The following is a 13,234-nucleotide window of genomic DNA, read 5'->3' on the forward strand; positions in this document are numbered from 1 at the left end:
ATCGATGATTGATGGCTTAATGGATAGATGATAACGTGGAGGTAATTTAAAAACCTATCATCTAAGTGATATATTTCGTGATATCGCCATTCAGTGATATTTTATGGTAGCACTTTTAGCATAAAGGTAGTGAATACGGATATTATGATAAAGATATACCTAAAAATACTAAGACTGTTTTTTTTTTATAGAACCGGTACTGGTTGTAAAGTAGAGTATGGTTAAAAAGCTGAAACGGTAGATAATTGTTTACAATATTAATTTTTAAGACAGTCCACTTCAAAATAGGTGGATGTATAAATTGGCAATAGTGCGGACAATTTTAAATGAATATTGAGATACCTGATTTATTCAAGTCAAATTTATACTTAAAAAATGACTAAGTTTGTTACAAAATGTTAAATTAATTATTAATCTAATGGAAAATACATGAAATTTTTGCTATATTATTAAGAGCACTCTTCCTGGTTCATTATAAAATGTTTAATCATAACAAATTTTAACAGCCTAAGACGTTTACAGTAATAAAGTTTTTATGGGGGGACAATAAAAATGTAATAAAACGAGACGTCGGGGTCATGGCTGTTGTCACACATAAAATGAGGTGTTCTACAAATGTCAATTGGATGGCTTTTAAGGAAATGGAAACTTTCAAGTGGCTGTTATTTACTTAACGTAGTTTTTAATGTGTGGAGTTATGATGTTTGATTTGATTTGTGAGATATGTTTCATTTTCCAATTCTTGTATCTAATGATAAAATACTTTTTAAATTTTATTTGAGGAAGTATCAATACATATTTTGTACTAACTGTAACTACCAACATCTGGGGGAAAAATTGTCTTCTTTTTCTTTCAAAAAAAAATATATAGCGATATGTGACTTTGTAAAATTTAAATGACAACATTTTTTAAATTAATGACGTGGGTAGGAAGAAAATATTTTCAAAATACGGTGCTGAATCATTTTATCTTGTGTGTTGTGTTCTTCTTCTAATCATTTCTTACTCCTTTTAATACTTCTGTTGTTTTAATTTCACATATCATAGACAAACAGAGTCGAAGTTAATTATTCAATATAACTGTTAGCCGTTCCCACCCCATTATATTTTAAACAGTTACCTATATTAAATCTACATAACATTTACAAAAACTATTATTCCCTAAGCCTATTATTCTATTATTCCCTATTCCACAAGCTGTCTTAGCTGGTACCTATTGCATTACTTGCCAACTGGAACACTGCCAAAGATTGTTACCTACGAGCGAACTAACCTTAACATATAAGTTTTTTGTACTTTGGATAGGATAAGTTACTCTTCATAACAAACACTTAAGCAGCTAGTTGGAAGAGCAAATTGCGGTGAAAGGCATATTACAATATTATAATGTTTTAACGAAGTTATTTTAATATGCTTATTTCATGTTATTTCTTACCAGAATATAAAATTTTTCTATCTGATATACTTATATATAAATTTTATCAATTTACATAATCAATTCTGTATTTTTCTACAAATAACAAACACAAGACAATACTACGGTCACAAGTCACAACTCACAATTCCAAGGGACAACTTAAATACAATCAAATTCAGATATTAAAAAAAAGACCAGATGAAATAATTTGCAAGGACAGCAGAAACTTCTAGACATTAGCGTAATTCCCCCATTAGTAACACAAATTACAGTCACGAGATATCCTCGCTTAGTGAGATGAGGGTATCTATACATTTATCTTTATATGTAAGAGAAAAACAGCAGTATGTTTCATATTTTTTATATTTAAGTTTACAAATATTGTCTTAATATACCTACCTAAATTCTATGTTAAGATTTAAAAAATGGGTATTTATTGAGAATATTTTTATAAAATATGAGTACCTATGTATCCGAAACGTTCTAGATATAAGAGTAGGACCGACTTTTTAATTATATTTTGTGAATGTGGGTAAATAATAAGTATCATAAATCAATTTTTAAATCACAAATTTTCTTGAAATTGTTTTCACAATAAAGAATAATTATTCTTATTATTCCAACATTCGTTATAAACCGCACGTAGCGATGCATTTAACAGTGCTCCTATAAAAAACAAACTATTAAACCGTTGATATCTAGTATTGCCAACTCGATATCCTCAATATGACAGGAATAATCAGGAACTATTTGCATAGAGCGATCGTTGAAATGAGTTTTCCCGGATATTACAAGTTGGCTGTGAAGGCTTCGCGATTTAATCTTGCAGAGAGAATGTAACTTTTGGCTTCTTTGTATCGAGTTTAAATGCACAGCAGTTGGAAGCAACTGTGAGTGAAGGTATTCGTTGTAAGAGCTTAGTTGGATATTTTATACATAAGTACCTACATACATTTTTATATATTTTAAACGCCTGTTTTTCAACTTTTTATTGCGTCCTTGAGCGATTACTCAAGGACGCAATAACATGATTATGTTGTTAGTTAGCAGTCGTCTTAAAATTCTTCTCATTCGATCAGTTTTAAGACACTAATAGACAATTTTTTTTTTTCAATTACATATATCGTAATATTACTTTTGACGAGAGTGATTAGAAGTCCCTTTTTGTAGCAGGTAGGTATGTATACTCCAGTATAATACATTTATTTCAAATCGTTTACTTTGAATACAGCAAGTATGGGCATAAAGAGCAAAAACACAGTTTAAACCCTTTTTTTTCAAACATGATGAACAATAAATAATACATATAATGCCATCAAAATTAATGTAAATACGAAGCTAAAATTTCATACTAACTAGGTCACCCTTGCTCATGATACCGATAAATAGACTGGAAGAACGACGTTAATATTAAATTCCTGAATCTGAGCTCTCGTATACCCGTTATATGAAATTAAAAAGGTGGTTGCTAATATTATTTTATGTTATGAGTAATAAAATTCATATCTATGAAAAATCTCTTTCATCAAACATTGTGAAGAAAATTCAAACCACATTTGAATATCTTTTGAAGTATATATGCAACTAGCTTTCCGCCCGCGGCTTCGCCCGCTTTGTCTAAAACATAATAAATTATATACTAAAACCTTCCTCTTGAATCACTCTATCTATAAAAAAAACCGCATCAAAATCCGTTGCGTAGTTTTAAAGATTTCAACATATATAGGGACATAGGGACAGAGAAAGCGACTTTGTTGTATAGTGATAGTGATAGTGATATGACCGACGAAATTAAACTAATTAGTAACTATATGTTTATAAGGAAATAGTTTGGGATTATCTCCAAACCATTTGTATTACGTTCTATCACAACAATAGCACGAATGCTATCTTTTACCCAACAAAAAGCGGGAAGGCTCAATTCAATTCATTTTGAGGGATCGGCCGGGTAAATATTTGTTGCGTAAACGAATATACTGTACAAAGGCTTTTGTATTGAACGTCAGCGCTTAACAGATTAGCCATTTAGTTGTGTATTATACACGTTATGTATCACACAATGTACCTTCAATTTTTTGTAACAATAGTCGTTTCTGTTAGTACCTACGCGTTGTGACGTCACACATATTAGTGGTTCGGATTATATAAAGTTGTATCGCCTTTAATTTCTTAAATCATCCATTAACTATTAGTTGTAAGGATTAAAATTAAATAACTTTTCTAAAGTATGATTTTATTTCTATGAAAATCGATTAATTGAGCAATTTTAGATACAAATTTCCATTGTCAGTATGGTCAAAACAAACTCAGTTTTAACAAGAACAATTAATAATAAATAAATAAATAAATAAATATTATAGGACATTATTACACAAATCGACCTAGTCCCACAGTAAGCTCAATTAAGGCTTATATTATAATGATTTGTAACAAAGTAGATCGAGATACATAATAGCATGTTAATTTTTAATGAAATTAACTAATACAAGAATATACATGATATTTTTCAAAAGTAGAGTCGAGAACATAAATATTTTCCTCTAAATCGATAAAATAACAAATTGTACATTTATGTTATCATTATGAATTTTTCAAGTTTTTTAACGTTTGTTTATCAAATAACCCATTCTGCATAGGTATATACTGTCGGCGTTTCCTAAAATGAGCTTAGCTAATCATTGTAAGATCGCGTCATAATTACATAAAGTTCTGCAGTATACTAAATCGATTTACCACGTCTCCTTTAATAGCAGTTATAATTGCTAACTACGTGAACATTCCTTGTTAGCTCATAGCTGTTCAAATGACCCTATTGGCACCTGGTCTATTAACTTCCCGACCAGTTTGAATCGACAAATTGCACAAAATCTGACCGAACTAAATCAAGTTTGCTATTTTTATGTCGACGTGCCACCATTTTCGAGGTTAAATTGTTTTGTGTGAAAACACTTTTAACTTTAATATGCGAGAGCTTTGTGACTTTTTTATAGGCGCAATATTTTTCACTAGCTTTCCGCCCGCGGCTTCGCCCGCGTTTTAAAAGAAAAACCCGTTCCCGTAGGATTTCCGTTATAAAACCTATCCTATGTCTTTTCTCGGGTATCAAAATATCTCTATACCAAATTTCATGCAAATTGGTTCAGTAGTTTAGGCGTGATTGAGTAACACACAGACAGACAGAGTTACTTTCGCATTTATAATATTAGTATGGATTCTTATTAGCCTTCTTTTTGACCCCTTGACTTCCTTACAGTACTTATTCTTCGTATACTTCGTATACAAGTAAGTATACTATATTAGAAATTAGTACTTATATTTATTATACTTATATACAAGAATTACGAAATATTATGAAGACTTTAACGTGATGAACAAAAAGAACTAAAATAGACGAAGAGCTGATGACTCTCGTATTCCCACTAAACACGAACACCAATTAGAAAGGCATTATGTAATAAGTAGCAATTTTTACAACAAACTGTCACCCGTAACAAAAACAACAACCATCCAATTAAATCTAACAACAACTCTAAAGCGATAACAAAAGCGGGTTAGCACACACCTCCGGAAAATACATTGCAACGCGAAAACCATCAGAGAATTGAATTAATTAGAGCGTTATTCGTCAAAACAATTAGTGCTCCATTCTCCTTACCAATAGCACGCTCCGCAATTTAATTGTTTCCTCCAACCGCTATAATTTGTTCGGGAAACAGCCTGAGATTATATCGATACGGGAACAATTCTGAAGGATTGATCATTTCACAATTGACGCACCCTTCGCGGTATAATGTAAGGGAAGTACTGAAATTTAATTAAACGGGAGAATTTAGTTCTGTAGATAATTTATTTTATTTTGTGTATGGCTATAATGGATATTGGAATTATAGTTTGTAATCATGCTCATTTTCATACGATGACAAGTTGTTTGAGATTGTGTAATTGTATTTAGTGGGCATTGAACATTCAAATAATACGTTTGGACTGTAACAACAGGTATATGTATAGTAAATGTGTCAACATGTTAATTACAAGCAACAATCTTTATTATTAAAGAATCGATTTTAAAAAAAACGATGTAACATTTGAATTAGTTACTTAAATCAGTTAGGTTATACTTTGATGATTTAATAAAGTATGCTCTTGCCTTTACTACAAGAGGTCTTAAAAAATAATATGACGTGTTATCGTAGAGAATAAAAACAAAACGTTCTTCTATAATTTATACAATTATTGGTGTAGAACAAAATTTCATCAGTTTAATGGCTATCTTGGTTCATTGTGTCAACAATCCTTTAGAATATCAACTTTGCACTGCAAGTTTGTATTGATTTTGCGTATTTATTCTAGCCACTTGTGTTTGTATTTAATTTTCAAAGAAATGTAACGAAAATTATATTGAATTATATGTTTACTGTGGATAGTTTTATGTAAATGTAACCGTAACTCATTTATTATGAGATATGAAATATAGTTGAACTATAATACTGAAATGAAAAAAGATCCGGCGTTACTAAATAATAGGCCTCTACGTTTATACCATAATAAACTCTCTCTAATATTTGTAATAATAATTGATTAATCAAATAGTAGTTGCTCTTTTATAATATTATGTTAACATTATATATTATGTTGTTAAAAATATTCTACAATAATTTTAGATCGGAAATTGATAAATTGGAATCAAATGTTTTACAAGCAGCAAATAAATGCACCAGTTCCATATTTTATGGCTGCTACAAAGATTATGAAGTCACAAATGGCCAAAGTTTTGAAAGCAAGTTGAAATAATGAGGTAACATCAGATATCATTTTGGCCAAACTTGAGTGATATATAGCAAACCTTGAAAGTTTCGGCTAGCGAACATTTATATGTGTTTTAGATTTATATCAACACTTGTTTCAGATTCACAGATTGGTGTTTTATCAAATTCTTGAAAGAGTGACGAATGTAGCGATTCATTTTCCTCGCAATCGTATGTGTTATGTATGTACATCGATAACAAAATATCATTATAACCTTATAGTACAAATATTTTTATGACTTAAATCAAAGCGGGACTATCAGATAGATTTAAAAGAGTTGTCTTACAAAATGTATGAGCACTTTGGAGAAAATAGAAAAAACACCAAGAACAAATTCTCACGTAGTAATATCCTAAGGGTAAGTATTTTGTAATTGTACAATGAACATTATGTACATATAAGCAATGAAAGTCTATACTTAAATAAATAAAATAAAAATAAATAAAAGTATAATTTTTCCCACAGCGAATAAGCTGTATCGCAAACATATCAGAGTGAAGTCTTCACGACCACAACATATTTTCCTGACATTTCCTGTTAAGACTCCGCTAGCTTATAATGAAGAATCTATGAATAACGTAGATATAATGCGAAGCCTTCATGCAAATTTTTTAAATTTTCAAAATTTTATCCTATATATATCCATCATAGTAATATTATGGTAAACGTAGTCTTAAATAGGTTATTATTAGTTTGATATTAGGTAAGCATACGTACGTATATATACGTACTAGTATAATGTTCGACGAAATAAATAATTTGTGTTTATAACAATAATCTTAATCGAATATTCCTTTTTTTTAATCTGATATCTTTTGAACATTATTTAAAGTAACATAGGTACTTCTCGAATTCGTTCCCCTATTTAAGACATAAAATTTTAAGATTCTTAATTCATAATCATATTATTATGAATAAATAATGTGAATTTGAACAGGCATTACGACTGTATGGGGACAGCCTTACACAAACAATTTGCTATACCTACCTATCGTCCGACAACCAGAAAACTTCATTCAAATTTCTCGTTTCCCAAAATCTCCGAAAACTCTATTTCCCACATATCTGATATCACGACTATTATCGTTGATCAAAGTTTGAATTAATGAAAAGTCTTTGTGATTCAAACGGATGGGCTTTTAAAGGTTGAAACATTGTTTTAGATTTTTAACCCATTCTCTTTGAACTACAAACGAGTTTGAAAAATGAAAAGTTACTGTTTTTTCTGCTCTGTACAGCGAAAGATCTTAGGAGCTTCAAAGGAAGTAATATAACATTATGAAGCACATTTATTTCTATACACGCAATATTGTTATTAATATCAATATCATATTTGTCTTTATGTATGTAAATATCTAATAACTTTATTCATAATATTCTTTATGTATCAGTCTGAGAAAATAAATAAATTAATAACAAATATTACCTAACTTGTACAAATAAGTGTATAATCTATATTAGTTGGTATACAACTGAATTTCCTCACTGACTATGCAGTCAAAGGGAAGTATAAATTAATTATATGACCGAAATAGACAGATATTTGAGAGTTAAAACGTAGTGGAGTTTGTTTGCTAATACCGGTGATGCAGTTACGACCACGAATACAAATATTTTCACTGCAAGCCAAAGTAACTCAAGGTATTTCAGCGAACTTCCGATTTATTAACGAGAGGAATATCGCAAATAAATTTATAACGATATGTTTTATGTATAAATGTATTTAAACTATTCGTCGAGTATTCGTTGAAGTAAAATATGTTCATTTTCTAGTATTGATACACTTGTGAAATATTTGTGATACGGCTTTTCTTGCGTAGTTTTAGCTAGAATAAAAAGCAGTAGGAGCAGTCAAATCAATCAGTGATCGATTAGAATTAATAGCCAATACGATATATATCTGTTATATTATAACAGTCAGGAATAAAATAATGTATATATTTGAGAATTTACTTCCAAAAATTATTTAATTTCAGCTAATTAATAAAAGCACGTAATTAAATAATCACACTGTCAATACCAGATAACAATGTACGAGTAGTAATGACAAAATGATAATTAATTATGTCCTTAATTCTCTGCTAAATTAGTAACAATACGAATTTACCAAAATTATGTTTCATTTCGAAATGAAACCCTTCTGGCTGCCTTGGTAATTTTGTCACAGGTATTTATGTCATTTCGTTTAAATCGCAATCGATATTTTGGCTGTAAGCTACGTTATTGCAAAATTCAAAAGCACAATTCAGTAGTTTTGTTATATGTAAGAGAGAGATTAATGAGTTATTTGTAGTAATATACCAAATGAAGCAGATAAAGACATTTCTTCGCTAATTCTAACTTAATATTATTAATGCGATAGTATCTGTCTGTCTCTTTTTCACGCTTCGACCACTGAGACGATTTATATAAAATTTTGTACATCTAGCTTAAGACCTGACAAAGAACATAGGATAGGTTTGATATCGGAATTCCCACGGGAACTCAAATAAAAATCCGCATAGTTACTATGCCGGTTTTTATTTGATTACGCGGGTGAAGCCATGGGCCGAATAAAACAGGGCCTAGGGCGGCATCAACCCTAATTCTGTCACTGCCGAAATCTAGTATCTTATGATATTTGAACAGTTTTTAAACTACCTAATGTCTCCTCTTGTTAATAACTCGTAAATAACAGTTATGATTACATTTTACCCAAGTACCATGAGATGAAAGCTAGTATGAATCACATTTCATATTAAAATAGTAAATGGAAAGCTCATTGTATATTCATTGTCAACTAAACCGACGACTAACGATTTACATTCAGCTGTATTTCCTGAAAGGTTAGGGTCTGAGTGTGCAAATATAATATACTCACACAGTGTTGTATTAAGGTACATTTTTCTTAATTTCAACCCTAGTTCTAAATTACTAAAATTACCAATATTATACTTGAAATAGGTACCCAATAATACAAGTACTTAAAAGACAAATAGCCAAACAAATATAATATATGGATAGATTATAAACATTATATTTTCAGACTTCTAGTTCCATTAAACCACATCATTTTCATCAGATCTAAATATCATACAAATTATTCATTTATGTACTTATTTCAAATATGTGAAGATTACACACATTAGAGCACATAATATCTAACATATCTTTACCTATAGCCACAGATCATGTACTTCCATTTCGTCTTTTGATAGCTTTAGGAATAGTACTTATATTAGCTATCAAAAAACTAATTATGTAAGTACAATTCTATAAATGATAAACATTTTCATAAAAAGTACAGTACAAGTAAAGGACGGACATATATGTCTATTTCCAAATTTTCAAAGATACATTTTCAAAGCAGATACATACCTATAGAATACCGAACCGATAATCGAGACTAGAGTAAAGCTGCAAGTCAGCACTGCTATAATTAAGGCCAATTTTTTACTCTCAGCAATTTCCCGAGACCCTCGTTACGTTAATTAAAATACTTGTATTTAATATGAGAGCTTCTAGTTAAGTAGTTTTTGGGCGGGGAATGTATTTTTATGTATTCATCTCGATTTTTTATATATTTTTAGCACCTCAGATGGCTTCAAATGTCGCTCTAGGTAAAAACAGCTCTGTGAAATTGTTAATTTCAATATAACAATCGATATTCATTAGCTATTGATGTATATTTTGGATATTATTATGAATGATGAGTCATATTTACAATCCTATGTATTTCATACAGGTATTACAGGTGTATAATACAACAACAAAAAGCTTTTAATATTTATAAACAGTTGTAATAAACATAACGATAAATACCATAATTCATATAAACTTGAAATAGCTTTTAAGGGAGATACTATAAAATGTATTCCATTTTTTATTTATTCAGGGATATTTGATCGAAATTCATATCCAAATCGCGTCAGCTCTATAGCCGTTGTATCCCCTAATGCTTTGAAAATCCTTGTCATTTCCCAATTCATGGCTTTCATATTGTTAGGGTTCCGAACCACAAAAGGAAAAAGCGGAACCCTTATAGGATCACTTCGTTGTCCATCTGTCTGTCAGTCAAGACCCTATTTCGAAGGAATGCGTGGAGATAGCTAGCTGAAATTTGTATTGAATACTCATTAATCAGGTCTACCGTCCGTTGAAGTTGCAAAAAAAATCATTTATGAGCCAATGCCATCAAAAGGTACACCAAATTTTCAAATTTGGTTAACTATTTCCTCTCAAGAGATAATTCGTCAGACGCATGAGAGTATAGTATTATAAAGCCTCGTGAACGTCAGCTGGCGCTCGGTTGGGGGGGTGAGCGGTTGTAGCCTCCCACGCACATAGGAAAAAAAATACATTCATTCATTCATTTCCTCTCAGCTAAAAATTTGTCAAATTGTAGCTAACCCAATATCTCAACGAAAAAAAATAGTCAGCTGGTTACAACATGGTGTATTATACGTCAGCTGGTGTCTCGAACATGAAAGTTAAATTTAAAGAAAAATTTATTTTCCGTTATTTCCTCTCAAACAAAAATTTACCTGATGATAGCTTATATGTAACTGTGGATAAATATATATGTCAGCTGGCTGTATCTTGGTGGAAAAACCGTCAGCTGATACGGGAGGCTACAACCGCTCTTCCCCCCAACCGAGCTCCAGCTGACGTTCACGAGGCTTCATAATACTATACTTTGATGCATTTTACTAATTACCGCTTGAGAGGAACTTGGTCATAAAATCTGCTGCTGGCTCCCGGACCAGTAGTTTTAGCCCGAAATAAAAGCCGTAGGAGGAATGATAATAAAATGATGTGAAATTGATCAGTGATTGATTAGAATTAATAGCCAATTCGATATATTTCTTTTATTTAACAGTCAGGATAAAAATAATTTATACATTGGAGAATTTAATTCCAAAAATTATTTAATTTCAGCTAATTAATAAAAGCACGTAATTAAATAATCCCACTGTCAATACCATATAACAATGTACAAGTAGTAAAATGATAATTAATGTTGTCCACAATTCCTTGGTAAATTAATAACAATAAGAATCTCTACTAAAATTATGTTTCATTTTGAAATGAAACCCTTTTGTATTAACCTGGTCGGCTTAAAAGCAAAGCCTAATTTTGAGCCTTGGTAATTTTGTCACAGGTATTTATGTCATTTCGTTTAAATCACAATCAATATTTTGGCTGTAAACTACGTAATTGCAAAATTCAAAAGCTCAATTCAGGGCTCGTCGAATAATGTATAAAACGACCATTTTAAAAACGTATTCTAATTGCCCGTATTTGACAGTTTTACGTAACATTTTAATATTATCGTGTAATACTTTATTGGACGGATAAATTTTAACCAAGCATTGAAAAATCGGCCCTCAGTGATATACCAAATGAAGCAGATAAAGACATTTCTTCGCTAATCCTAACTTAATATTATTAATGCGATAGTATCTGTTTATCTCTTTTTCACGCTTCAACCACTGAGACGATTTATATAAAATTTTGTACATCTAGCTTAAGACCTGACAAAGAACATAGGATAGGTTTGATATCGGAATTCACACGGGAACTCAAATAAAAACCCGAATAGTTACTATGCGGGTTTTTATTTGAATACGCGGGTGAAGCCGTGGGCCGAATAAAACAGGGCCTAGGGCGGCATCAACCCTAATTCTGTCACTGCCGAAATCTAGTATCTTATGATATTTGAACAGTTTTTAAACTACCTAATGTCTCCTCTTGTTAATAACTCGTAAATAACAGTTATGATTACATTTTACCCAAGTGCCATGAGATGAAAGCTAGTATGAATCACATTTCATCTTCTTATATATAAAAATGAATCGCAAAATGTGTTGGTAAGCGCATAACTCGAGAACGGCTGAACCGATTTCGATAATTCTTTTTTTATTATATTCCTTGAAGTACGAGGATGGTTTTTATGTAGAGAAAACGTAAATATGTACCACGGGCGAAGCCGGGGCGGACCGCTAGTATTAAAATAAATGGAAAGCTCATTGTTTATTCATTGTCAACTAAACCGACGAGTAACGATTTACATTCAGCTGTATTTCCTGAAAGGTTAGGGTCTGAGTGTGCAAATATATACTCACACAGTGTTGTATTAAGGTACATTTTTCTTAATGTCGAACCCAAGTTCTAAATTACTGAAATTAACAATATTATATTTGAAATAGGTACCCAATAATACAAGTACTTAGGAGACAAATAGCCAAACAAATATTATATATGGATAGATTATAAACATTATAATATGCGCAAATTTCAGACTTCTAGTTCCATTAAACCACATCATTTTATATCAGACAAATTATTCATTTACTTATTTCAAATATGTGAAGATTACACACATTACACAGAGAACATAATATCTCACATATCTTTACCTATAGCCACAGATCATGTACTTACATTTAGTCTTTTGATAGCTTTAGGAATAGTACCTATATTACGGTTTAAGACATTTATTTATCAAAAGGATTACATCTCAATCACTTAGAGAAATTATAATTTATTATAAACATGTTTGCTCGCTTAACGTTGTACTACGTTAGTATGTAGTTTGTTAACACAAATAGAATACAACAATAATAACAAAAAAATTGACGTTAATTTTTATAAACATAATTTCAGACTACCCCAACGACATTCTAAAGATATAGGAAAGGCTTGTGTATATTAGCTATCAAAAAACTAAGTATGTAAGTACAATCTATAAATGATAAACATTTTCATAAAAAGTACAGTACAAGTAAAGGACGGACATATATGTCTATTTCCAAATTTTCAAAGATACATTTTCAAAGCAGATACATACCTATAGCTATTATACCGAACCGATAATCGTGACTAAGGGTAAAGCTGCAAGTCAGCACTGCTATAATTAAGGCCAATTTTTTACTCCCAGCAATTTCCCGAGACCCTCGTTACGTTAATTAAAATACTTGTATTTAATATGAGTGCTTCTAGTTAAGTAGTTTTTGGGCGGGGAATGTATTT

Source organism: Colias philodice, chromosome 17 (genome assembly GCF_061535455.1).
Source record: "Colias philodice isolate Cphi_HAF_F1 chromosome 17, ilColPhil1 Martin Lab GWU primary, whole genome shotgun sequence".
Lineage (NCBI taxonomy): Eukaryota > Metazoa > Arthropoda > Insecta > Lepidoptera > Pieridae > Colias > Colias philodice.